At 41.3% G+C, this 12,287-nt stretch overlaps 1 long non-coding RNA gene across 1 annotated transcript in view; it reads left to right on the top strand.

Moving 5' to 3' along the window:
* Positions 1–10,255, top strand: part of LOC108448352 — a 70,090-nt gene extending 59,835 nt beyond the window's left edge. The window contains exon 5 of the long non-coding RNA XR_001864245.1: positions 2,691–10,255. This is a non-coding gene — a long non-coding RNA (uncharacterized LOC108448352). The remainder of the gene's footprint in view (positions 1–2,690) is intronic.
* Positions 10,256–12,287: the final 2,032 nt, after the last annotated feature.

Raw genomic sequence — 12,287 nt, forward strand, 5'->3', positions numbered from 1 at the left:
AAGGTTTTTTTCCCCCCCCCCGCTAATAATAATAATTCAAGGGGAAAAAAAAAAGGAAAAAGAAAAAAAGAGAAGAAGCCAAAAAAGTGCCGAGTTTATGCAAGCAAACCCTCCCCAGCTCTTGCCAGGAGCTGAGCAGAGGGGAGCTGGGGAGCACCAGCCCGTACCCGGCTCCCGCTGGGATGGATGGGGCTCAGCGCTGGGCTCTGGTCGGACTCGTTCTGCGCTCCCTCCCTCCCCTCCCACAGCCCAGGATGATTTGTGTGTTTCATACTCTCTCTGTGCTTTTACTCTTGGTTAGAACTTGGATCCTTTCCATTTCTCAGTTAAAAACTCTTTTTTTTCTTTTTCTTTTCTTTTTTTTCCCCCTCTCTCTTTCCCCCAGTTGTTTGTGGTTTTGCATGAAAGGGCACTGTTAACTCCTTCAGCGCCCGGTTGGAAAGGGCTCTCTTGGCTCTGCTGTTTTAGGTATTTCTGGAAGAGCAGAATAAAGTGCTGGGTTTCAAAAACACAGACTGAAGAAAGGACAGCAGTGATGGAAAAGATTCACTCTGAAACCGCTGCTGTAAGTTAACCCCAGCTAGAAAAGCAGAGCCCCTGTTATGGACTTACAAGAGGCCTCACCAGTCCTGCAAGGCACAGGATGAGGCCATTCCGAGCTGGTGCTCAAAAGCATCGATTTAAGGGGCAGAAGGTGAGAGGTTTGGTAAAAGCATGGGAGGCGGTGACTGTCCTGGCTGCTCCACACAGAGAGGGGAGCCAGGCCACCACATGCTACTGCTGGACAGGGCTAACACGCCTTCCTGGCTCAGCATGTGCACGAAGCCTTGCTTTTGGGTGAAAAACTGGGAATTCGGGGGTTTTTTGCTGCGTAACTACAATATAAGCAAAAGGTGCAGTTTTGCACCGAGGTTGTGTTAAATGCCATGTGGCTGAACAGGAAGTCCTCAACACACCAGGACACCTATAAATCATGGGAAAAGCTGGGCAAGTTCTTGCTGGAAGTTGTAAAACGTAGAGGATTAATTTTCCCTGTTGTCCATAGGAGATGAAAGACTGGGAAGTTGGCATCTGTCACTTAAATCACTTTTTTTGCCCTCCTCATCTACAGTTGCAGCTGCAGACAGTGGGGATGGTCTCTCTCCCGTGGGGAGGCTGGGCTGGGTACGCATGTCCACGCCTGCACTGCTCCAAGAGCTTTCCCAGCTGAAGTCCTGGAGCTTTGAGGGAATGCTAGAAACAGGGATGACTTCAATACTTGGCAGCAGCTAGGATAAGTTATCTTTTTCCTTTAAAATAGAGCATGTTACGCAAGCAGGTTTTATTATAATTATGGGTATTTATTATTTCTGTAGATTATAAAATAATCTTCTTGGAAGCAATAGGAATGTAAATTTAGTATTTCATGCTATTTGTGAATTAAATAACACAGCATTTCTTGTACACCTTCTCAAAGCTCATGAAAAATCCCCTCTTATATTTGCACACCCTGTGGTAATTAGCAAGTAGTACTTTTCATTTTTTAGACTTTAAAAAAATCTTTCTGTATTGGTTAAAACAAGTGCTTATTTTTTCCAACATCCTCCCCAGTATGATTGCTGTTCCTGAATGTTTCTGAATGTTTCTACGCGTGTTACCATGTATGTTTGTTTTGCCTGTTAGTTCGGTTTTGTAGAACAAATGTAGAAAACGAAAATATAGATTTTTAACCGCAACAAGATTCCCTGCAGACAGGATTTTTTTGTACAGCTATAGAAATGCAGCAGCTCAGAGGAAGAGCACAGCATGTAATTTTACATATATCACAGCCCTTTTTTATTGCTCTTACCACAGCAGCTGAATGGAGAATTACAGAAACTATGTCCCTGATTCTGTAAAGATTTTAAAAAGAGGCTTAACTTTAGGCATACAGGTAACTTCAAAGGGAATTAAGTGAAAATAGAAGATATGAGTATTTCATGACAGATGAATGCATTAGAGAAAATGATCTATACAAAACTTCATCCAGAAGTTCTGGAATTACGTTAATTGACCTTGGTGAGCTAAACAAAAGCTCAGTCGAAATTATTTTCAGAATTTAAGCCCAACACTTTTGCAAAATAAAACCCAGTGTAATGGATATTCCTATTACTGTGTATCCGCTGGTTTTCTGTAGGCAAAGGGTGAAATCCAGCACTGCGGAAGGGAGTGGGAGCATTGCCGTTGATTTCACTGATGCCAGAATTTTGCCCAAAACACTTACACTTCCTTTGGCTCTGACTTTTCTTTTATTAACTCTGACATTGGTTTCTGCATCTCTGCTGTCACACTGCATGGGGTGCAAGAGCATTTTAAAATTAACAGTGGGCTTGAGCTGCAGAGCATGGCTCATTGATCAAACCTCTGAATCCATCTGACAGAGTCTGATCAGGTGTTTGATTCCTGCCCAGACACACCTCTTTGCACACTTGCAATTTTGTTGGCACACCTGTTGTGACCAAGGTGGGAAACTTTGTGCATTTAGCAAATCCCAGTCTGGTGGGGCAAACTAAGCATCAATTTTCCTTCACCACATAGGAGCAAGCTGTGTCAAGTACTGCACATCACTTTATGATCATGCTAAAGCCACTGTGACAACAAGCCACCTCAGCAAGCTGTCATTTTAATGTTTTATCCATTTTCTTTTCGTGTGTGTTCGCTCCACATTCCAGTGAAGCCTCATCTCCCCTGCCCACCGCCATCGGCTACTAGGCTGCAGCAAAGCCCCGTCTCGAACATGTCACATAGAATGAACTGGGAAAACTCCACACAAAACGTTCTGAACGCTGGCTTCCAGAGGAAAATTCCCTCCTGGTCAGAAAGAGAGAAGGATGAGTGAGACAGTGGTAGGTGGCACCTGCACAGGGGCAGCACTCAGCCTCCTGCAGCCAGGATTGTTGTCCTGGTGGTTTTCTGTGGGACACAGATGCAATCTCTGTGTGGCGGCTGCAGTGGGAACCCCTCTGTGCCTCGCTGCCACAGCTCTGTGGGATGCCTGTGCCCATTTATCACTTCAAACTAAGCTGAGCAGCTCCACTGTAATACTGCAAATTACAGGCCTTCTAGATCATCATTTTAAAGCACTTAAGCTTGTGTTGTCTTTTAGCTTTTTATTCATCTAACTAGTTAAGGTTCTGAAGACCTAATCTAGTTCCCATTAAGACAAAGAAGAGGATTCCTTTCCCTGTGAAGTGTTACACCCCAGGAAGCCAAAAACTTTGCTGTCTGCCTTCGACATGTATATCTTACTGGCATTAACAGCTCAACCTATAGATTTTTCTTCATCAGTGGGGAGGTTTTATTCTTATCCCCATTTTACAGGATGAAATCTCTTATCCAGTAAAGTATGTGAGCATGTGCCAGTTTCAACAGAGCTGGTGGAATATTTCCAGGATAGACGGTGTTTGCCAGAAGTGCAATTTGAAGTGGAAAACTATTCACAAATTCTGGTTGAACGTAATGCAGAGTTTTGTCAGAAAGAAAATCAGGGAAAATACTTTTCTCAGGGCAAATGTTTCATTTCAGTATTTTCAAAATAAACTATATAATTTTCACCTTTCTTATACCACTTAATTTTCAAAATTAACTGTTTTTCTTCATTATTATTTTTAAAATAATATGGTCAACTGAATGTTAGACTTCTCAGTCAGGGAGTGAATTGTCACTGCTCAAAGTTTCATTTTGATGGTTTGAAAGGGAGGGTTTGCTCAGCTAGAATGTTTGTTGTTTAAATTTTGATTAAAAAACAGTATGAAAACTTCCATTCTAGATCAAGCAATGCAATCTGGGCTGACCCAAAATGAAACTTTGGGGGGGCTTTTATGTTTGTTCCACCAACACATTGTGTGTTTGAGGTTGAACCTCACCTGGATCATTTTTCCAGTCTGCCGTTCAGCCACCAGGCCGAAGGGAACACGTCTGTACAGCTCCTGCTCCAGCAGTTTAACTGCTCTATTGTTTTCACTTGACTCCTGTGAAACTACCTGTGCTGGGAGTCAGCCACGTGGCTTTGAGTCTCCCTGAATCAATGCCCAAACAAACTTTTGGGAAGTCAATCCAGGTGATGGGCAGAGCCCGGCGGGGAGCCTCGGATTCCTGGCTGGCCCTTTGGTGCTCTGAGTTCAGGACCCTTCTTCTCCAGGTTTGCAGACCTCTCTGCAACACGTCTGGGTTAAGAAGGAAGGATGGGGGCTGAAAGGGAATTATTTTCTTTCACAGCCTTCAGTGCTTATGACCCAAATTGGGGAAGTGTGTAAGCTGGAAGAAATGCCTGGGTGGATTTGAAACTGAGATCAGGGCTACATTTTTCAGTGATTCTTATATTAGTTTAAAACGTTCTTCTGCCTCTTATGAGCATAACTTCCTTTAAATAAATACACAGATAACTTCCCCTAGTTGCCAAGAGTTTTCCCATCCTCTTATAATAGCTCCTCATAATAATGCAAAATAAGCGATAAAATAAAAATGAATTGAAATAATTTTGCAATGACTACTTTAACAATTAATCTGTTCAGGGAACAGCAGGAACAACAAAGACATAAATTTAAACATATACCTCTAAATAGCATAATTGCCTTTTAAGTTTCAAACTGTACACACGAAAAAGAATTCCAGCCATCCAAGAGAGAAGGAAACATGATCCAAAGGATGCTTGCTACACACCAAAATATTTTCCACCAAACTAAGTTTTATGAACTTCCCAATGCCAGGCGATATGTATCTGCAGCTCACTCATACTGACTTAATTTGTTGCTCTGTGTGACAAGTTGTAGTCTGATCTAGCCTGACATGCCATGGTATGCACAGCACACATATATCATGATAAGACAGTTGAAAACCAAAGACAAACAGCCCCAAAGAGAGAGTTAAATAGCATGATCCAGTAGGGGCCTGCATCCATCAGAGGGAAGCTATTTGAAATGGCACACCTTCCACTTGCAAGTAAATAAATACTGATTGCATGCAATAGCTGGGAGTGAAGGAGATAACACCGTGTTCCCACGGACAACTTGCTTTCTTCTCCTCCATATGTATCAGTTACATTCTTTCTAATGACATCCTTTTTTATCAGTGTAGTGAAAAAACAGGGTGTCTTGGACTCGCAAACCCCACTGAAATGAGAAGATGGAATCTCTTGCTGCTCACTGGAGAATGAGACGAACCCAGCTGCTACTGCTGCTGTAACACGATGCTCCTGCATCCTCCTTCTGTTCTTTATTACGTTGGTAAAAGCACCAGGAATTCAACTGGCTTCATTTCTGGCCAACTTCAGGTTCCTCTTCTAAGGACAAAATATTTCTGGGCTATAACTGAAGGATTCCTCTGGCAAAGGGGATGACCTCTTCAGTGTTTGAGGTTCTGAGAGAAACTACTGCCCAGCTGTAGCAATGTTAGTTGCATTCCCATTACCAAAAGGCCCAGTAGGAAACAGGTGACTTTTTGTAATTTAGTGAATGAAGGTGTTGGCAATTATGACAAAGAGCTCACTTTGAAGGGGTGGTTATAAGACACAATAAAAACATGTCCATTTCGCTCCTTGTGTCTCAGGTATCACATCTGAGGTGTTTCTGAGGCCCTGGGATGCAGAGGTTTAGAGCATTACACAGATCTGATTTTCATGCCTAGAAAACTGACACACACTAACACAACGGTTTTTATACCTGTATTTGGGCCACAAAAGAATATAAAAACCCAGGCAAACATGGCAGTAATTTGTAACGAATTTTTCAGTTTTCTTTTTATAAAGAGTGGTGTTTTGACCAAGTGAAAGCTGCCTTCACTTTGGTCCCTTTGAGTTCAGCATTGTGAGAGTCTAGCTGAGAAGCTGAGAACTTCAGTTTATCTTAAAGTTTATCTTAAAGTGCTCTTAAAGCTGTGTCTGTGGTGTTGTACTGCCTCACTTTGAGGAGCTGGGATGAAGAACTGAGCACGTGCTGCATCTGCTTAGTGTTTCTACAGACTGTGCAGGATGATCACTCATCCAAAAAGAAACACTTTCCACTCTACATGAGCATCAGTGGAAATGCAGATAGTTTTCAGAGCAGTTCTCTTTTTATCATAGAAAACTGACATTCTCTATGGACCTGCTCCAAACCCTGATCGTGTCAATGAAAGGACTCCCATTGAATTCAGTGTGACTTGGAGTGGTTCCTGAAAATGGGAACAAAGCAGCAAATTTCATAAATCTTCTGATGTGGTCCTTAAAGCTAGAATTCAGACCCCATGGGGCAAAGGTTTGTGATTAGAAAGACGATTTGGCCTCTCTTTCTTCCTGAGTTGAACCATTCAGGCCTCACTGAAGGTTCATTCTTTTAGAAATATCATATGCCAGTCAGCACAGGGGATCATCGGTCTGTTAAATGCTACATTATGCCTTTTACTTTTCATTATGGTATGAGATTTGATTAAGGCAGTCAATGACCCTGTGCTTAGAAGCAGAAGGAAAAAAAAGGGAAAAAAGAAAAAAGCTAATGGAGCCATATAGCTAAAATATGTTGCTGAGAAGTGAAACAATTGAAGGTGTGGAGGAGAAAGGAATTATCACAGCACTGTTGGCACTGAAGTGGTGTTGGGAGGCTTTTACCTGCCATAAAGCATGTGCTGGCACTATTTCATTTTCCACCTTGGCCATAATGCAGACCCTGTTTGTGTAGGAGAGTTTCCCAGCCTGAGAGCAGAGGAGCACATGGATGCCCAGACTCCAGGATCCCAGGCAATGCTCACCAGCAGCTGCTGCTCTCAGCAGCCCAGTGCCTGCTTATGGCTACGCCCCTACACCTTTCCCAGGGAGGTTTCTAAAGGTGCTTAGGAAAATAAAAGGAGTTTTACCTCTATGTCTCTTTGTGCCATTGACAGAAAACCAATTTTATTTCCTTCCCTTCTCTCCCTTTAGACCTTCCCCCAAACTTGGTGCTGCACTTGATGTGTCAGAGCCCACTGGGAAGGAGGGACTGCTCTCTGCACAATTTTCTGTCACAATTCTTTCAACATTTTGACTCAAGGTAGTTTGGCTTTATCACTCCCTGGGTGCACTGTAGGTGCCTGTCTCCTGAGGCTCGTGATGTGAACCATTGTGTTGACATGTGGAGCCTCTTCTCCAAGCTGCTCTGTATAAGTCATTCAACCTTTTGATTAGGAGGTTAATTTGCATGGTACTGTGCGTATTCTTTTACTGGAATATATATACGATGAAATGTATGATGTAAGTTAATCCAAAGCTAAAGAGGCCAATAAAAGCCAGTTCCTTAAGGAGGAAGAAAAAAGAGCAGAGCTCAATGGAAGAAAAGCTTGGTCTCAGTCCAGAGTCCTGACTCATTGTTAGCCTCCAGAGCGTCCTGACTAGCATCAACGTGTCCTGGAAGCAATGTGATTTTCCTACTGTATTAACGAAAAAATAATAAAATGTAATGCTAAAACAATAGGACATACCAGAAAAATTTCCACTGAGGAATGGGGCTCTGTAATAAGCTCATGTCAGAATGATTTCCATCCTGTTTGCAGAATCTGAGCATATGGTGGAGTGACATGACTTTGTGCAGGCTGTGGAGAAGGGAGCAGCTCCTAAAGGTGTGTAGACAGTTTCTTCTGTACCAAGTGCTTCAGAAAGCTGGGAAACAGAATATGAAATATATTTCTATTAATGGGAGCCACCCAGCCAAGAGGGAGCACTAGGAATGTGCTGTATAACTGCAGAGAAATGTTAAGACCTCATGGAAATCTGAAAAATGTTTCAATGGTCTTCTACCCGTGTCTCTCCATAACTATAATCTCAATATATATATATAATTTGGAAGTGACGGCGTCCTGGAAGCTTGACTAGTGTGAGCTCACAGTTATCTTTTGCTTGATCCTGTGAAATAAATTATAAGCAGCAAATCCCAACTGCAGATAAATTCTTCTCCATCTGTTTTCCTATAAGAGAAAAAAATGTAGAATTGCTTTCATGCAACAATTGCACAAGCAAGTCATAAGCTTAGAGACAAAGGAGAAGAAAGCTAGAATGCTTTCTGGTTTAATGCCAAAGATTTTTAAGATAAAAATTCTCTGAAAGTAACTTCAATAAACCAATGACTGTTGAGCTTAAACAAACCTCAAGTCAAGTTACATTCAATTTTACTTAAATATTCCTTAGGAGTAAAAGAAAACATAAATGCACAAACCCAAAATTTTTATGTCTTAATTGTCATCTTTTTCCCACAATGTGTCCTAAACTAAAATGAGGTCATTTGGATTTTGGTAACCAGTCTAAGTACAGTGCAAAATATATTTCAAGGCAGAACAAGAGTTCACATCCCAAAAACAAAGGAGTTAGCAAATATATAAAACTGCATGAGACTGAATGCACTCAATGCCTAGGGAAGTATAGTTTTACCTGTCAGAAACAAAAAAGTTGGTCTGCATCCATTACATAGACATAAAATAATCTCAGCAAGGGCTGCACCACAGCTAAAGCCTGAGAAAATACTGGCTAAACTTAGCAAAAGACTTCCTAAATCAGAGTTGTTCCTAGCAAGGAAAATTTTGCTACATTTAAAAATAAAGCAGGTACAATCCTGTGTGAATCAATAATGTGTGTAGTGACAAAAAAGTGGCAAAAGATGCTTATACAGTTATAATTACAGCTTGCAGGTCACTTAAATGCCTTGCATGGACAGTCCATAAAGAGAATACGACCAGGCACTATGAATAAGAGCATGATAAATAGTAAAGATGTAGAAGTAAGGCTAATGAAAAATAAACATTCTTGTTAGGAAGAGAGAGAGCGACAGTAAGAATTAGAGTGATCCGGATTTTCAGGAATACAAGTGAGTGAACACGTACTGCAGACTTTGCATATGAGTATCTGGAAGGGATCTAAAAATCAAAAATAATTAAATGTTTGGTAGTTACATCTGTCCCTCTTTAATCACAGCATGCTTATCTAGAACTTCGTAGGCAGTGAAGACTTTTTTTCCTACTTTCATATTTGTTGTGTTTTTTCGGTTTCTATTAAATATCTACCAGAAGTGCTCTGATCCCACTCGAAATCCAAACCCCCAAAAATGCATGAAGGGAAATAATCCAAATGTCAAATGCAACCACGAGCAGTTAGTCAATCCATCCAAACAAAAGCAATCGAGCCACATCCTTCTCTTTCCTCTCTGGAGACTCACATACATCTAATAATAACCCACCACGGGCACTTCGAGGAAAGGGAAGTGAGGAGGAGCTGTGAGTTTTGACCCCATTCTAGAAAACAAATAGTGTCCAGGCATTTTGGTGAAAGTGCATCAGCTGGTGACATCCCAGTGTAAAAGTTTATGTGAATAATCTGAATTACACACAGAGATCTGGTGGAGCATACAGTGCCACTTGCAACGTGTATGAGCAACTCAAGAGGCTCTAACAACCCCTCTCTGCAACCTCTGAAGTGTTCCTGCTGTCCTGCAAGGGTCTCTCCTGCATAATTTCACATCAAGTTGGTATTGGAAAAGCCATGAAAAAGTAGGATGAGTTTTTCTCCTGATGAGACAGTCCGTTCATGATTCACAGGCACTGGGTCTCCACTGCCCTTGCCCAGGTCCTCCCCAGCAGCAAGGGATGGTAGCAGCACCCGTCTAATTCTCCTGCAGCCCCAACTAAAGTGTGAAATCATAAATGTGCTTTGGCAGGATGTATTTAGGTGACAGTTTTGGGGAAAACACTTGGTTTTCTGTTGACCCTCTTGCATCAAAGACGCTGGCAAGATTAACTGGTGGGTAGTGGCCACAGAGGGAGCAGCTGTGCACTGTCTGGGGATTTCATCTGGCAAACACTTTGTGGAGTTTATTAATCCCCTTGAGCTGACCAGGGCTGCTTTTATGTGTGAAGTTAAATATATGCCTGCTTGCAGGGTGAGGGGCTTTATGTATTTATACCTCATGTCCTTGAAAATCTATCTTTCATATGTCAGTACTTGGTTCGTGTGCCTTATTCCCCTGTATGCTACCCTGAATGTAAGTTCTTTATGAATCTACCTGAAATTGTCTTTTGCAAATGTGTTGGTTTCAGTTTGCAAGAAAGTTGTTCCTCTTTGTACTGCTGGGCATTTCTTTTGTTCATTTTCCTTTGTTAGAGGCTGACAGCATACTGGCTGCAGTTTTCATGTGATCATTCCTGAAATTGCTTCGTGCTTGGACAAATGTGTAGGTGTTCTGTGCAACTTCTTTAAATACTGAGTGAAAACAGTACTTCAAGAATAAAGGAATATACCACAAGATTCTGTTTCTTTCTGCCATTTTTGTCTCTCATTCATCTAATGAGCTTATTTTTACACCCTATCATCTTTCATCCCCCACTCTATATTAACAACTTTTCCCTTGATTTCATTGATTCTCCTTGCCCACAGTGGCCTTTTTTAATAATTTATTCAATATGTTTATTCTTCTGAAAGTACAGGCTGCCAAGAGAGGTTGTGGAATAGTCATCACTGGCTCACCTAGACACCCATCTATTAGGGATTATTTAAGGATAAGGAAATCAATCTTTCTGTGATTCATGAGGAGGAGGGGATGGATTAAATGACCTGGTAGAATAGTCCCCTCTAATTTAAATTATTCTGTTTTGGGTAATGTTTCTTATTTTGTTGGATTTGGGGTTTTGTTGTTGTTGGCCTTTTTCTTTTTTTCTTTTTTTCCCTTTTTTTTTGTTCTAAATTCTTTTTGATCTCAATTTCCTATTTTTTTTTTTTTTTAAGATAATGTCCTCTTGTGTTCATGTTCTTTGAAAGTATGGAGAATTTGCATGAACCAATTTTTATTAGTTCCCTTGAGAATGTTAAAAACTTCAATTAGGTCACAGTGAAGTCTCTTTTCCAGAGTGAAATTCCTTAATCTTCCTTAATAACTTAAATCTTTGAGAAGTGATGTTGTTCTGCAATGCATTTTCCTCAAAAGTAATTATATACCGGCTAAGTTGCTACATAATAGTCAGGGCTGTGTTGTGCTCTGAGTATAATCAGTCCTTGGGTTTTGTAGAGCCTATTAGCCCTGATGGGCTGGAAACACATGACTGTCAGGATGGAGTTGCAGGCTGGGAGATAGGAATTTCCAGTTTCCAAGACGCCGGCATTTTCTATTTGCACAGGAACCTCTTGCAGTGTAAGCTGATATTCTGCCTGTATTTCTTAGTAGATCTGCTCAATTGTAATTTGGGGATTATTTTAACAACAGCAGGCAAGGAAATCCATGAGGCAAATGTGAGTTAACAGGCTGAGATATGATGCAAGCTCTGCCTTTTGCTTCATGCATGTATTATCATCCTTGCCCAGTGTTTGCTATATTTTCCAGTAGCATGCATCAAGCTGTTTAACACTGTCAGTAATCAAAAGCCAAAATCCCTGTATTGATCCTGGGGCAGTAGGAAGCCAGACTATCTCAAGTCTGGGAGAAACTCCCCTTCGTGGCTGCCTTTGTGCTGTTTCTTCCTTCACTTGTGTCAGCTTTGGGGTCATTGCATAACCACCCCGAAACACTTCTACTTTCTGGAATTAAGGGAAAAGAGCCATCCAAATCCTCTTAAGAAGCTTTGAAAGAGCTGCTTGCTTTCCTGTGTGCGGCAGTGAGAGCACCGTTAGTGCATCGTCGGGAGCAGGAGCAGCTCTGTTTCGTTTCCTTGGCCTCTGTTTCCTGACCAGGAGCTCAGTGTGCTCCAGTGCCAGCCTCCAAAGGGGGAAAAGAGACTCATTGGGCTAAAGAATAAAACTAAAGTAGTGCCAATGTGGGTTGTGTCTAGAAGAGCTTTGATGTAATATCAAGAACAGTTTTATCTCACCTGAAAGTACATAATGAAAATTATGGAGGACTCTATGGTCCCTATGGATTTAAAGTTTCCTACCAGCTCTGTTGTAAGGATTAGGATAATCTTCTTGGAAATCTGCAAAAACAATGAGGATTGAAGATGTTGGTAAGAGGGGTGAGTTGCAGGAATCAGTAAATTATCAAGTTTTCCCTTGCTTGTCTCCTGCAGACTATATTCCTATTTCTGGTCTATGCGATCTTAAAAAGTGTGGGATTGAGACAAAATCTCATGGGCTAAATATTCTCCAACCTGAAAGGCTGCCATTAAATAGCTTCTCTTGTTTTTTAATCCTCTAGTTTTATGAGTTCATTTCTTCCCTGGGTGTCTTCAACATGTTTGCTCATTTTATGGACAACGAGATGCAGATGTTTTGCAATTAAGAGCGTAAACATTCTGCTTGAGCAACAAGAGTTTATAATACCTCTTAATCTCAGCTTGGTTGATACTATTCA

The sequence above is a fragment of the Corvus brachyrhynchos genome, unplaced genomic scaffold (genome assembly GCF_000691975.1).
Source record: "Corvus brachyrhynchos isolate BGI_N302 unplaced genomic scaffold, ASM69197v1 scaffold26, whole genome shotgun sequence".
Lineage (NCBI taxonomy): Eukaryota > Metazoa > Chordata > Aves > Passeriformes > Corvidae > Corvus > Corvus brachyrhynchos.